Source organism: Mustela nivalis (assembly GCF_964662115.1).
Source record: "Mustela nivalis genome assembly, chromosome: 12".
NCBI lineage: Eukaryota > Metazoa > Chordata > Mammalia > Carnivora > Mustelidae > Mustela > Mustela nivalis.
In genome coordinates this window covers 76,179,741-76,194,525 of record NC_139031.1, presented here as the reverse complement: position 1 = coordinate 76,194,525, position 14,785 = coordinate 76,179,741, and the positions used below count along the sequence as shown (strand labels likewise).

The 14,785-nt window shown below is 35.2% G+C and overlaps 1 protein-coding gene across 1 annotated transcript in view; it reads right to left on the bottom strand.

Moving 5' to 3' along the window:
• Positions 1-14,785, bottom strand: part of SEMA3A (semaphorin 3A) — a 310,401-nt gene that overhangs the window by 242,059 nt on the left and 53,557 nt on the right. The window lies entirely within an intron of this gene.

The following is a 14,785-nucleotide window of genomic DNA, read 5'->3' as shown; positions in this document are numbered from 1 at the left end:
GGGGAGTAGCAGAAGGAGAAGCAGACTCTTTGCTGGGTAAGGAGTCCAATGTGGGGCTCGATCCCAGGACTCTAAGAATATGACCTGAGCTGAAGGCAGATAGATGATTAACCAACGGAGCCACCCAGGCATCCCAAGAAGTTAAATATTTTCAGAATAATACCTTTGCTGCATTTTCTAAGTGACCTGATATTTTGTCTGGCAAATTCTGCCATGCAAAGATACAACAGTGCATTTAGTGAAGCTCAGAGCCTTGGTAGGAACTTAGCCTTCAGCGTCTGTTCAAATGCACAAGATATGTAACTAATAATAAATTTAAAATATTAGGGATATCATGTGAATCTGTTAGATGCTTTGTACTAAACAAACAAACAAACAAACAAACAACTGTCTCATTTTTTAATAAAGTATTATAGGACCAAAGTTATGGGTCTTGCTAGTTCATTTGTTTCTTTTAATGGTGACCTCATGGCCATAATGCAGCATAAGAGATCAATAAAAAGCCAGAGCAAAAGTAAATACATTGATTTTTGGGGGGTTGTGGTGGCAATCAAGCCATAGTGTTTTCATTCTCTGGACCCTTCTGAACTGGATTTGTTTCTGGCTACATTCTAGCTCATTTAGCAAATTTAAAAAACCCTACTTATCTCAACTTTTTCTAGAATACTGCCTCCATTTCCACTTCAACCAAAACCTGACCCAAACTTGATAATGCTACCTATCCTGAGATCCTCCCCCATACTCGTAGCCATGCATGAATAAAGAGGTGCCAGTGTTTTCCCTACTCCTTTCTATACTGACACCATTGCCCTGTTATTTATCAATACCTGCTCCACTTTTGATGCGCCTGCCTTCAATTTTAATGTTTTCTTCTCATTTATTTTTCTTAATCTCTCCACTTCATTGGCTCTTTTCTTCATTGATTTACGCCTACTTGGATGACAACATTCTTTGATTATCCTTCTCTGGGTTCTTAACACTCAAGTTAATATGCTTTTTAACCATCCCCTCATATGACCTAGACCTCTTCAATCCCAAAGACTTCTACATTTTTTATAAATTTTTTATAAATTTTTTATAAATCTCCTGTTCTTGGGAGCTGTGTCCCCACCAGCTCACCCTCAGCTCTCACTGGGCTCTTACCTCTTTTAGATTAGATAGCTGGCAGTTTCATCAGTAATTTCCCTACCTATAGATTTGTATTCTTTCTGACTCTGAACTTCTGCCTGCCATGTGTGTGATTTCAATTTTCAAATCTAGGATAATCTTTTGCATTTTTGTTCCTAAGAGCTGAGCATTGCTAAAGAGGGTCAAGTAACTGGGGTAATTGTTTCTATCATAAACAAATGCTAATTAATATAGTTAATATCCTAAAGTTTTGCTCTTCTGTTAGTCTATATTTGGTATATTGGAAAACCTTAACTTCAACTGGCTTAGAGTGCAACTTGTTGAAAACATTTTGGAGAAGCATTTGGTAACATGTATGAAAATGATTTAAAAATGTGTATTCATTAAAACATTATTGGTATTGGGGCACCTGGATGGCTCAGTCAGTTGAGCATCTGCCTTTATCACAGGTCATGATCTCAGAGTCCTGGCATCAAGCCCTGCGTCAGGCTCCCTGCTCAGTGGAGAGCCTTCTTCTCCCTTTGCCTACTGTTCCCCCTGTTTGTGCTCTCTCTCTCTCACTCTCTCTCTATCTCAAATAAATAAATAAAATCTTTAAAAAAATTGGTATTTATCTAGAGACAATTATCAGACAAGTACGCAAAAACATGTTTTTATTTACAGATAGTGAATTTATTAAATTATTTTATATAACTATTAGTGGAATAGCATGCAGTCATGAAATACATTTTTTTAAAGACTTTATTTATTCATTTGGCAGGCAGAGATCACAAGTAGGCAGAGAGGCAGGCAGAGAGAGAGAGAGAGAGAGAGAGAGGAGGAAGTAGGCTCTCCGAGGAGCAGAGAGCCCAATGTGGGGACCCTGGGATATGACCTGAGCTGAAGGCAGAGGCTTTAACCCACTGAGCCACCCAGGCACCCCCATGAAATACATTTTATATTAACTAATATGGCAAGAACTTTATGATATTACAGTGTGAAATGAAATATTATGAACTGGACTATTATATACAATTATATATATGTGTATACAGCTAATATTACATGTTATCATACACATGTGTTTCTTGTGCTTAATACGAGTAACTACATACAAGTTGGGAAAATGTTTGCTAAATTAATGATTCATTTGTTGAAATTTTGCATGCTGATACTTTTATGAATTCACTTCTTTATACATTTCAGTATAACTTAAAATTCCTGTAAGAATATATATTATTATAATATGAAAGATAGCCCAATTAAACTACATTAACTTTGAGGAAACTAGTTATATATAACTGTTTTAATTACTCATTTCCCTTTTGTTTCTAAACAAAATGGAATTTAATCTAATTTTTTGACTCCAACTACTGTATTCAGAGGATTCTTGTAAGGGTCAATTACTGATGAACTTATCACCAAACCACTGATGCTTTATTCTTGAACAGCTCTCAAAGGAGTCTGACAAGGCTCCTCCTAACAAAGTATGTTACCTTTATTAACAGCATGGTTAATTTACTAATTTTTTTCTTACTTCTTAAAAAGATTTTATTTACTTACTTATTTTTTAGAGAACACAGAGGGAGTGGGGATGGGCAGAGGGAGAGGGAGAGAATCTTAAGCAAGCTCCACACCTAGAGTGGAGCCCAACATGGGGCTCAATCTCACAACCCTGAGATCACAACCTGAGCTGAAATTAACTGAAGCTTAACCAACTGAGCCACTAAGGTGCCCCTAAAGATTTTATTTTTACATAATCTCTATACCCAGCATGGGACTCTTGAATTTACAACCCCGAGATCAAGAGTCACATGCTCTTCCAACTGAGCCAGGTGGTCACCCCAACAGCATGGTTACTTTATTTTTTATTTATTTATTTTTAAAAGATTTTATTTATTTATTTGAGAGAGATATCACAGGTAGGCAGAGAGGCAGACAGAGAGAGGGGGGAAGCAGGTTCCCCGCTGAGCAGAGATGCCGATGTGGGGCTCAATCCCAGGACCCTGAGATCATGATCTGAGCCAAAGGCAGAGAGGCTTAACCCACTGAGCCACCCAGGTACCCCAGCGTGGTTACTTTAAACCAGGTTACCTATCTCTGCATCTTAAGCCCTTTCACCAGCTTATTCTCCTTGTCCCCTAAGGACAGACATTTTCTAGGTCCCATGATCAGAGTGCATTTCTTCCAGTGTACATATTCTTCACTAATCTACCTCACTCCCATGACTTCATATATCATCCTTACTGGGTGATTCTCAAATATTATCTAAAAATCAAAGTTACACATTTAGCATCCTGTTGTTTACTCCATAAAATAAGTCTGAACTTATCTCAAACTCCACAGGGGTAGATGAGAATTCATTAATTTCCTTTCCAGATTTGTATTCTCCCATGCCTTTGATTTTAAATGCATCACTACCTTCTCCTTTGCTTGGGTTTACAACTCCAGACTTGAACTTCCTCTCCTTGGTGCCTCATAGCTAGGAACCATACCTGCATTGATTATGTCCCTCTCACATATTTGCTAGTGGGTGAATGAAGTAAGGTTTTAGATGAGGTGCTATTTGCTTCTCACTCCCAGTTGCACTGGTCTGTTTGGGACACTAACCCAAAATAGCCTCCTGAGACACATTTCTAATTCTCTTTTCCTTTAGTCATACAGACATCAGTGTTAAGGTGCTAAAATTCTAAATATGATGGTCTCCCTTTGTAAGAGAGAAAGGCCATTACCAATATATTAGTTTGACATTCCAGGCTCTTTATTTAGAATGTCATTACAACCTTCCCTTGAAATCATTTCTCATTCATAATGACACTCATCTTCCCAATACTCTATTAGCCACAAATGAATAGCCACATTCTCCTAAAATTTTTCTATCTCTGACATCAATTTGACCAAGACAAGGAGTTTGGCATTCATCTAGAAAACAGATAGTTATTAATTTTGAACTATTCCCTTGATTGTCAAGCTCCAAAGTCTATGCCTTTGGTCATTATGGTGTGTTATAGTTAAATTTCACCAAGACCCATATACAATCAATTCATAGAAACATGCTTTGGGAATGCTTTTTTAAAAAAGTTTCACAGCCATGCATACAAGAGTAGGAATCATTGCTGACTGCAATGCTATCAGAAATCTCATGCGTAAAAAGAAGACAATATCACAGATCACCAGATGGACAAATAGAAAGGTTGCGTGGGAAGAAATGAGGAAGCCAGATTTTGTGGAGCATGGGTTATTTTTTAGTATAATAGATGAGAATCCCTCAGAAGAATGTTGATAGCCATTTCAACTGTTCAGAGAGAACAGTGGGTAATCTATAGTGACCACAGTAAATGTCTAAGCCATTGAGGACAGATAACAGTGTGAACGAGACTTCTTGAAAGAATGAGAAGGAAATGATTCACCAGATACCAGTGATCACTTTCTCTGAAAGCCAATTTTTGAGATGAGGGATAATAATTTACAGACAACTACATTATCTAAATTGAAAGTATTCATACTATACGTAGTTATTAAGTTATTCATTTGTATGTTATTTGTATGTCTAAGATGGGATTCAAGAAAATGAAATACTAACTAAAAATAAACTCAGGCCAATTGGGGTCTTATGACAAAACTTGAATATACAAATGTGCTTCAACTGACTTTAAAACTATTCCTCTAAGTTCAGGAGACTAAAGAAGTTCTCTGCCTTCTGGCAACTGAAGTTTCAACAAGTTCAAATAAAAGGAGTATATCAGAGACTGAGTGGTTTGGTTTTGAGGCCAAGCAATACAGGCTTTAAAACTGGGCTACTACTTACTAACTGCCTAAAAAGCAAGAAATTAGGATTCTGGCTTTCTACCACCCATAATTGGCTATATGACAAAAGACAAGTCAATTATTATCATTCCATCTTGGTTTTCTCGTCAGTGTAATAGATATAAACTGAATAACTCAACTCTGGGGAAGGATAAGCAAGCATTATTTTCTTCTTTAACTAGTGATATTACATGGGGGAAAATGAACAAATACAGAACAAATTGTGCTAGGCTAAAAATACATTTTGGATTGGAGAACAGCAAAATATACTTTCCATTTGGCTTAGAGATCCATAGTTATTGATATACATCAGTGTATTAATATCTAGATATCTGTATCTTTTTATGTACTATTTATCTATCTGCCAATCTATATATGTGAATAATACTTATTAACAGACCAGTCAATGTCTTATAATTTTTAGATGGGTTGGTTTTGTAATAATACCTCTACCTCACATGTTTGTTAAATTGTCATGTTCAGCATCCTATTCAAAGCAAAAAACTATGGAATCAAATATATATCATTAACCCCTTCAAACTTAAACATTTTTATCCCTCTGTCCACTTAATTTATATTTATGTATTTCAATCAGCCTCAGTTACCTTGGTTTAAAGAAAAAGGCAGAATTATAGCTTATGAACAGATTACTGGTAATTACTCATACATAATATTAAATAATTTACATAATTTTTTAAAAGTAAAAATCAAGATGTGAAGTTTTGCTATGTTGGTTCTCTTTTCCAGAAGAATTTTAAATATTTTACTTCATACAAAACTTATTTGGATAAGTGCGTATATGAACATCTTTCTTCTTTAACTGCACCTGTGGAGACTATAATTATTTAAAGACATGTTTCAAATCCAAGAACTTTAAGAATATAGACCAAGAAAAACACATTATAACAGTAATACTAAAATAAAACTATTTTTTCAATTTAAAGATAGTTTAAATTTCAGGGTAGTCTGCAAGATTCCACGATTGTGCAACTATGAATACTTTCTTTAAGTAAAACAACAACAAATATTAATAGTTTATTAGGTATCTACTTAAACAAAAATTTAATTGTCAGAAAAATCTTTTTCAATTTATGAAATATTAGACATTTTATTTTAAAAGTGGGGCTAAACTTCTTTGTAAATAAATCCCTTGCCTATAGACAACCTCATCCACTAAACACTTTGTAAGAAATCCATTTTATGTAGCCATTTTGCATACTCATTTTATACTCACATATCAAAGAAAAATGAAAAACACGGATCATAAATGATATTTTTGAAATATTAGAGCTGTTATTTGAGGAAATAAGTTTTGAGAATCTTGTATAAAGAATTCATTTTTTAAAGCATCTGGTTATCTTTCTGACTAAAAATGCAATACCAATTATATTTTATAGGTAGCAATTTCTTTTTATAGTTTAAGAATTGGGTCATAAAAGAAAACAACTGTGGTTAGAATATTTTTAACGTATTTAGGGGAATATAATGAGATCAGAGGCACGAAGTCTGAGGAGTTAGAATTAAGGACAGAACCACATTACTGACTTCATTCATCTTTGGAGACCATCCTTTGATAAAGTTGCTTCCATGTATAGTAGAGATTCATACATAATCACTACTTCTACCATTATGAGTCTAAGTTAAGGCAAGTCTGAGGTTAAAACATGTACCATCTCCAAATTAATATTTGGCTTTGACACAATACGGCAGAAAAGTTATTTTTTCTATGACTTATAAGAGAGAGGCAGAGGGAGATTGGACACACACTCAGAAGGTAGACGATCATGTGAAGGTAAAAGTAGAGAGGTATCACAATGCTGCACTGCTGCCTTCAAGACAGCAATGCGCCAAGGAAGTTGGCTCTGAAATTGGAAGACTAAAGGAGCCTCTAGAAGGACAGTGGCCTGCTTATCTTGATTTTGACCCAGTGATACAGATATATTTCTGTTTTCTAGAATTGTGAGAGAATAAATTCTTATCATCTTAAGATACCAAGTTTATGGTCATGGATTACTCCAATCCTAGGAACCTAATAGGACTTTCCAAGCACAAAGGAAATGGGAAAATGATGAAAAAAATAAAACAAGCAAACATAAGATCTCAAACTTACTTATGCCAGAAATAAAATACAAACTAGTAATATTGTTATATTCCAAATATAACACAAGGTTGATAATTCCAATTATATGTATTAAAAAACCAAACACTAAACCCTGATTATAACAAGGTCATCTCTAAAATAAAAAGCTCAAAGGACCATATAATACACATATATATTTAATGTTCAACCTGAAAAGCAATCAAATAAATGCAAATAAAAGTGAGCTAATATTTTCGCCCCTGAATGACAAAAATCCCAAAACCTATTTGTTTTTTTTTTCTCTTTAGTGGAGGGTGTTATAAATTAAGCACTAGCATACTCATCTCAGAAGAAAAATTATACCTTCCTAGAAAACAGCTTTATACATATATATGTGTAAGAGGTATAAGAATGTATTTTATTTCAAAATTAGTCTTAAGGAAGTCATCAAAATGATTTATATAAAGTTATTTATCACATTTACATAAAGTTATTTATCACATTTTTCAGAAAATGACTGAAAACAATGAGAACATCTACTAATAAAAGACTAGATCTATAGTTACTGTAAAATGACACAATGCAATACAATGATATAGTTATAAATCATATTTTTAAGATTACACTTAAATGATATCACAAATTCTGCGGATGGCAAAATTTGGTGAAATATGAATGCTTAACAAAACCCAAAACATCAAATTGTACACAGGATGAAAAAACTGGGGAAAGCAAAACAAATCAACAAATTTATGAGAATGTAGACTTAAAAAGCAAACCTAAAAAGACTCATTCTCAAATTTTTAAAGTAATTAATTCTCAATGGCAGCTATGTAGCTCAATTAGCTTTCTTATTTTTATTCTCTGGTGGATCCCACAAAGAAGTTTTGGGGCTTTAAAAATGTTTTAAATATCTTAACTACAGAATAAAATATATATAGCATGCACTCAGATCTCACCATCAAGATTAAAGCAATGTTAACCTCTTGACATACTCCTTTCTCATCTATCATATTTTAAATTTTAGAAAAATGGAAAAGATAATAATATAAAAAAGTAGCAGCCCTATCTCCTTCTGATTCCAGAATTCACAGCTATGAAGGTTGGTGTGTAACATTTGTAATTGGGAAACAAATTATCCAATTTTTAAAGAAAACAAATGTCAAACCCAACCACCTTTGGTTAGGAAAAGGTAAATCAATAAAGAATGATAATGACTTCTAATCTATAACAAACATTTTGATTGGCCAGTTAACAAAGGAAGATGCTAAGGGAAATACCTGTAAGATACTGAATAAATAGCTGTTCTGCCTCCAACACTCATACTTTGAATAAACTCAGCACCCCCAAATGCATGATCGCCGTATCTACCACGGCCACTACTGCCACGAGGGAGCTGTCTAGGAGAAAATGCCACTGCTCAGAAAGTGTCAACCTCAGAAGAACTTTAGAAACTACACATGTTGACTTACTCAGTGTTTAGAAGTGAAGTAAGTGTTGAGTTTAAATTGTTTCTTCAAAATCCTTCAGGCATTATTTATTTTTGGATTACAGCTACACAAATCAACTAAGTAGGCGCTTTATGGTTAGAAAAAGAGATGCATTGAACTACTTTCTGCTCTGTGCTGGATGGCATAAAGCAGTCATTCTCCTGTCACTATCCCATCAGTAAATAAATAACCATACATTCTACCCACCTTTATCGCTTTCTCCTTTCCGGTAGGCAACAGACATAATTAGTCCTAACTGGATACAATTAATCCTTGTTTTCTCTTGTCCATTTTTTCCTCTCTAATACTTTGCTTTCTCTTCAAATAATTTCTAGCCTATCTTTTACAAAAGAAGTGACTAATATTTTATATGAGGGGAAATTATTGATACAGAATTCAAAAATACTTTCAATTTTTGACCACACCATTCTGACAAATTAAGAAGTACAACTACTTCCCGTATCACTCGTGTTTTGTGCTGCACGCTCCAGCAAGTAAACACTTCACAACAAAAGGGAAGGATGAGATGCATAACCTTTTGCCGGGAGGTTGTGGCATGTGGTCAAACAACCATTTTACCATAAGCTGAGTACTCATTTGTCTTTTCTGGAGAGTCAGCAGATATACATTTAGTTTCCTCTAAAATTTGTCTCTCCTTATTCTGCCTAAAGATAAAAACTGCCTTCTTTAGCCCAGTTATCTGTAAGAGCTAACATATTTTTTTCAGACACGTTTCGATAAACAGTGTATCCATAAAGTTTATAGTGATAAAAGGTGTTTTTAAAGTATACCACCTAAAAAAAAAAAAATCCCACTTTTTGACATCTTTTGTTTTGTTTTCTTTTGTTTTAATGACACTGTGTGTGTTGGGACAATCTCTACCTAGGAGACACTATAAAAGTTTCCTTAAGACCTTTAATTGCCCAGCATTCCCACTATTAGGGAGTGTAGGGCTTCAAAGAACAACAACAACAACAACAACAAGAACTGCTCCTCAGAGTGACTGTTCCTTCCCTCATGACATGATCTGGGTCAGAGCAAGGCCACCTTTGGCTGGACATCTGTGATCCAAGCTCTAACCTCATGAGCAACAGGAAATCTGGGTGTGTCTGTATCTGTACTTGGCAAGTGATGTATGATATTTTATGCCACTCAGTGTTTTCCCTTCCCTGTTTCAGAGAAATAAACTGCTTCTCTAGGTCCTGTTGGACGCCAGTCATCTGCTTCCTCAAGGGAGCCCCTGCCCTCCAGCTACTGTACCTGTAGGTTGTTTCAATATCTAGAGAATCTCTGAAGGTGCCATTCTTCGAATAGACCCTCCGGCTTTTATTAACCCCTCTACCTAAAACTCTTTTAGATTCATTTAAAGTAGGGAGTATCTGTTCGTAGAATAGCCATTAAGATCAACCTCAAAAAGGCATTTAGAAAGAAGACTTACATTGGTCACAGTCCAAATTTTTTTAAGCTTCTTGCCAACATACGCATATGCAATCAACATAGCCAGGTCTCCCCTTCTCCATAGTAGTGGGTTAATTTATTTTTGCAGACACACAAGATTCAGTAAATAGTATCTCAACCATTATTTATAGTGCTAAAAAGTTATTCTTTAAAAATACCATCAAAAACATGTATATTTATTAGAAAACCAAATACTCCATGATACTTAAAGAGACATGATTCCAGGTCTGATACATTGTAATGTATGAAATCAGCAGTGAACTAGGGTGTGGCTCCAGCTCTCACTAAATATGTGGTTTTTTTCCAAGTCATGTAATCTTTTTGTTTGTTTGTTTGTTTTATTTGACAAATGTCTATAAAGTTATTTTAGAAGTCAAGTGAAATAATGAGTGTGAAAATGATTTGTATAAAATAAAAACAAAGTAGGTTATGCTTGCATAATGTTCCAAGAGAAGGAAAATAGCTACTTCCAGATCGTTTGCCTCTGTGAACAGTTTTCTTTCTAACTGACCATATTCAAACAAACATATAAGTAATATTAACATCCCATTTCAACAAAGCTGATTTTTTTCCTGTCTAATTGGAAATGTTAGACTTCAAAAATCCTAAGACATCCTATTGCAAAGAGGGAAATCTTAGTATCAGTTACTGGCTGGATATATAGATATTCTTCCTGTGCTACTTTTAGTGGAAAAAAAAAATAGTGTGTAAAACATACAGTTAAGCATAAAAGGCAAGTTCTTACGTATCACTTGTGTTCCTTAGAAGTGTACAAAAATTTACAATTTGACTACATAAATACCTTTTTTGGCCTCTGGGTTAAAAACAAACAAACAAAAATAAAGCAACATCATTTAACTGTTTAATTGCTTCCATTTTGTTTAGAAAACTTAACCTCAATTTAACCTTTGTGGCTACTGTGCAGGTCAAAATCAAATGACTTTGACGATCTCAGGCCCAGAATAATAAACTCTTCAGGGGCTTTAAGCCTCTTTACCTTTAACAGGGGGAACGGAGCAGTCTTCAACTTGTTTGTGTTCGTTGATTGATAATGAGCAGTTTCTCTGTCTACATCTGTGTGGGACTATGCGAGTCTGCTTTAGCCTGCTGGGAGTTGAGTGGAAGGATAGGCAATCACAGAGGGTTTAAAAAATTGTTCTAAAGATGACATTTGGGAGGCAAATATTTTGGCCACAGGCCAAGAAGTTTTTTTCTTTTTTTTTTTTTTTTAACTCTAAAACAAGCTTGGCACTTTACATTTCCATTTTAATGTGCTTCTACAATTCAATGTAAGTTGATAATTCACTATTTCTAAGTAATGGAAACTTTCTCCAAATGGCTACCTATAACAATAGGTTATTTAAAAAATATGGGATAAAGGACAACTTCAAGAGTTACAGTATGTTATCCTGATTTCAACACTTCCTATAAAATCTATCAGGAATCAACTCTTACTTGTCAATTACAGAATAATTGATTCTTACTTTTGTTTTCTGTTCAATTTGGCAAAAGAAAAAAAAAATGCCCATGTCCAGAGTGGAGATAATCTCTTGAAGAGTTAAATATATTTTGATAACTGTAGATGAGACAGTCGTTATAAAATTCATAGAGTTGTAGTTTTTTTTTTAATCATAAGAATTTCATAGTATAAGTAAGTTTCAATAGAACTCATGCCTTTTAAGCCATTTATGCAACAAGGGAAATGTTTGTCAAACTGCAACATACTAAAGCTTTAATAACACTATCATTTCTTTATTCTATGCAATCTTTTATTCTATCAATGTTATGGTGCATTGGGTTTCCAGGAGCATTGGTTAAAATGAAAAGTACCGTTTCCTGATCCAAGGTGCTATGTTTTGGTAAGTCATCAGGAGAGCAGCTGGGTTGGAATTTCTGACTGAGAAACAGCAGGTTAGAAGCCAGGAGGACTGATTTACATGATCAGGAGCCAAGAGTCTGCTTCCAAGTGGACAGGAGGACTTGACGCCGATACACATGGTCAGAAGAACTGACTCCAGGATAAGCAGTGTGTTCTCATTTATCTTTAAGTGAGGACATCTAAGCTTAAGTGAAGACAGGGAGACTGTTTTTGAGCCAGAAGGCTGACTCAAGAAAACTACATTTCTTCATAGCTTGAAAGGCTATCCATGGAGCAGAGGTCCCTCAAGAAACCATGTTACACAGCTAGTGACCGCCCCAGTACCCTTTACACAAAACTTATTATTACATGACTCATCTAGTCTCACCACATACTGAGCTTCCTCTGAGCAGCAAAAGTAGTTTGTTGTATCCAGAGAAATCCGTGGGTCACTGAATCTACAGAACTCTCACAAGGAGTAGTAGCTATCCTCTGATTAACCCGGAACAAGAGAACTCAGACCTCCTTGCCTCCTTCTGAGCTGCTATTTAGACAATGAAGGTTAATACAATCAAGAATATGATTCAAAGTCCACACAATAAAATAAACCAATTGCAGAGAACATATGATATATTTATTCCTGGTATCACAACTGGAGAAATTTCCTCTTAGGGTCCTGAGAAAATTGATGTCACATATTCTTAAAATAAGTAAAACCATAAAAATAATATGCCTTTTAAAAATAACATTCTATACTTTGAGAAAAGTAATTCTATTAGGGGCCAAAATGATATGCAACTGTTTGAATATTCAAATAAACCCAAGAATAGACTCTTATGGGGTGTCTTCAGAGTAGACGGAAAGTTCCATCCCCAACATCATTGCTCTCTGGAGAGATTTTGGTATGTACTGAGCAGGAGTACAATCAACATTAGGTCACCTGACTGTTACCTGGTGGACTGTGATTCTTTGGTGCTCCTAAACCTAGTATCACGTAATATCATAGTCAGCCATGGGGACATAGGCCTGGTAATCAGTTATGAGGGATAAAATACGGAGAAAGCATTCACACACAAATAGAAGAATACGAGCGTCCATAAAAAGGCAACCACAGAATAACACGGGAGGAATGAGGTTTTTGGTTTTTCCCCCCAGAGGTGATATTGAGCCTGTTGTAGCATATACAACAACATGGGATAAACATTTAAGATCCATTGCCGAAAGTGAAGTCTCATCATAAATTATGAACCTGTCAAAAAAGTACTGCTTACCTAAGATATTTCCTTTGTTCTTGAAGAATATTTATCTTCTATGAAAACCAAATTTTCCCATACATATCAATTAGAAAAATAAGTTCCCGCATAGTAATTCCGGAAGACACGGAAACATTAAAAGTCTGTTATACAACAAAGAATCAAGACATATTGGATGATACAATATAATATACACTATTTTACTCTCTTATGCATTTTGAGAAATTGCATTACATAAACTCATCAATTTATTTTAAAATGCCATAAGTGTGAACTTAAAGCTGAATAAGAGAGCTTTGCTCTGAAAGCTTTAGTAAATATTTCCTTTGTGCTTAAGTAACAGATGCTTTGTATAAAGGCTAATGTTTTTCTAAATGCAAGTTCTGGTAAAGAGTACTATACGACTTTTTATAGCATTAATTAAATTACATAGTAAATATTTACCGAGGATCTACTGTGGGGTTTGGAGATACAAAAGTAGAAAGACAGATTTAGCCTCCGTCCTCACAGAGTTTCTAAATTAGTGGAGAGAAAGTCCCTCCCCCAAAGGAAAAAAAACTATGATAAGGCTGCAAAGTCTCTATTAGATTAAGTGACCTGGTTATCACCTAGTTATTTGCAACTTCGATGAGCACATTTTTGCAGAGACAAAAAAGTATGTAAAATAGGTGTAGGTACACAACCTATGTATTATATATGTGTGTATGTATATTTACATTATAGCTAGATATAGATATGTAATGCATATATTGAGTATGTATATATCATATGTGTTTATATATAAATATATGTACATAGGTACCTACATACAGTAGCATATTTAGCTGTGAAAGGAAGAAGAGAAAAAGAGGAGGGGTAGTTGGTGGGAGGAATGGACTAGAGGGAAGTTTTAGATGGAAGAGAATTGTAAAGTCATGATAGGAACTGTCTGGTATAGAAGTAAGAGTGAGGCTACAGGAGTGAAGACACAGAAGGTAGCATGAGAGCTGCAAGAAGAGATAACGTAGTCCAGGACCCAAGTTGAACAGGAGGAAGAAAAAATTTGCAGCTGTGTCAAAATGGAATAAGAAAATTACAAGTGATGAAACCCTTATATTTATCCATCAAGTGGCACAAAGTTGGGATGGTTCTCATTTGATGGCTGTAATTTTCTCCATTGCAGTAAGTGGCTAAATTATCTCTGAGAGGGAGGGAAAGGCTGCAAATAAGAAAGATAAGTACATTTTGAAATGACTGCTGAAGAGAAGCACAGAAACAGTTGATGAGGAAAACTAAGAACCACGGGGTAGAATCAGAGCCTGTTTGGTGCTGGTCATCAGGAGTTTGTACTATTGCCAACTTACATTGTTTCATGATTTTCTCTGGCCATTTCCAGTGGAAGCCTGCAGATGACAGGCAGTTCAAATGATCCAAGGCTGGGGGTTAACAGAAAGATGCTGGAGAGATGAACTGGCCTGGAGGAAGGAGGTGTTATCATGCTGTTAATGGTAAGTTAAATGAGGAAGATGGTCAAGAAATGAAAACGTGGTAACCACTGAGAAAACAGAGCCATCGGGCTATCTGGATGTGTGAATGAGACAAAGAATGAACTGCTCTCTTGGAATCCCTGAATAAGAGTGCCCAAACGAAGGAGGCTGTGATAGATTTAGTCATCTCAATCTTTTATTCCAAACCCCTCATGGTGATGACAAGGCCCATATGTGAGTAAGGAACTTAAGTCACTAAGGTTGAG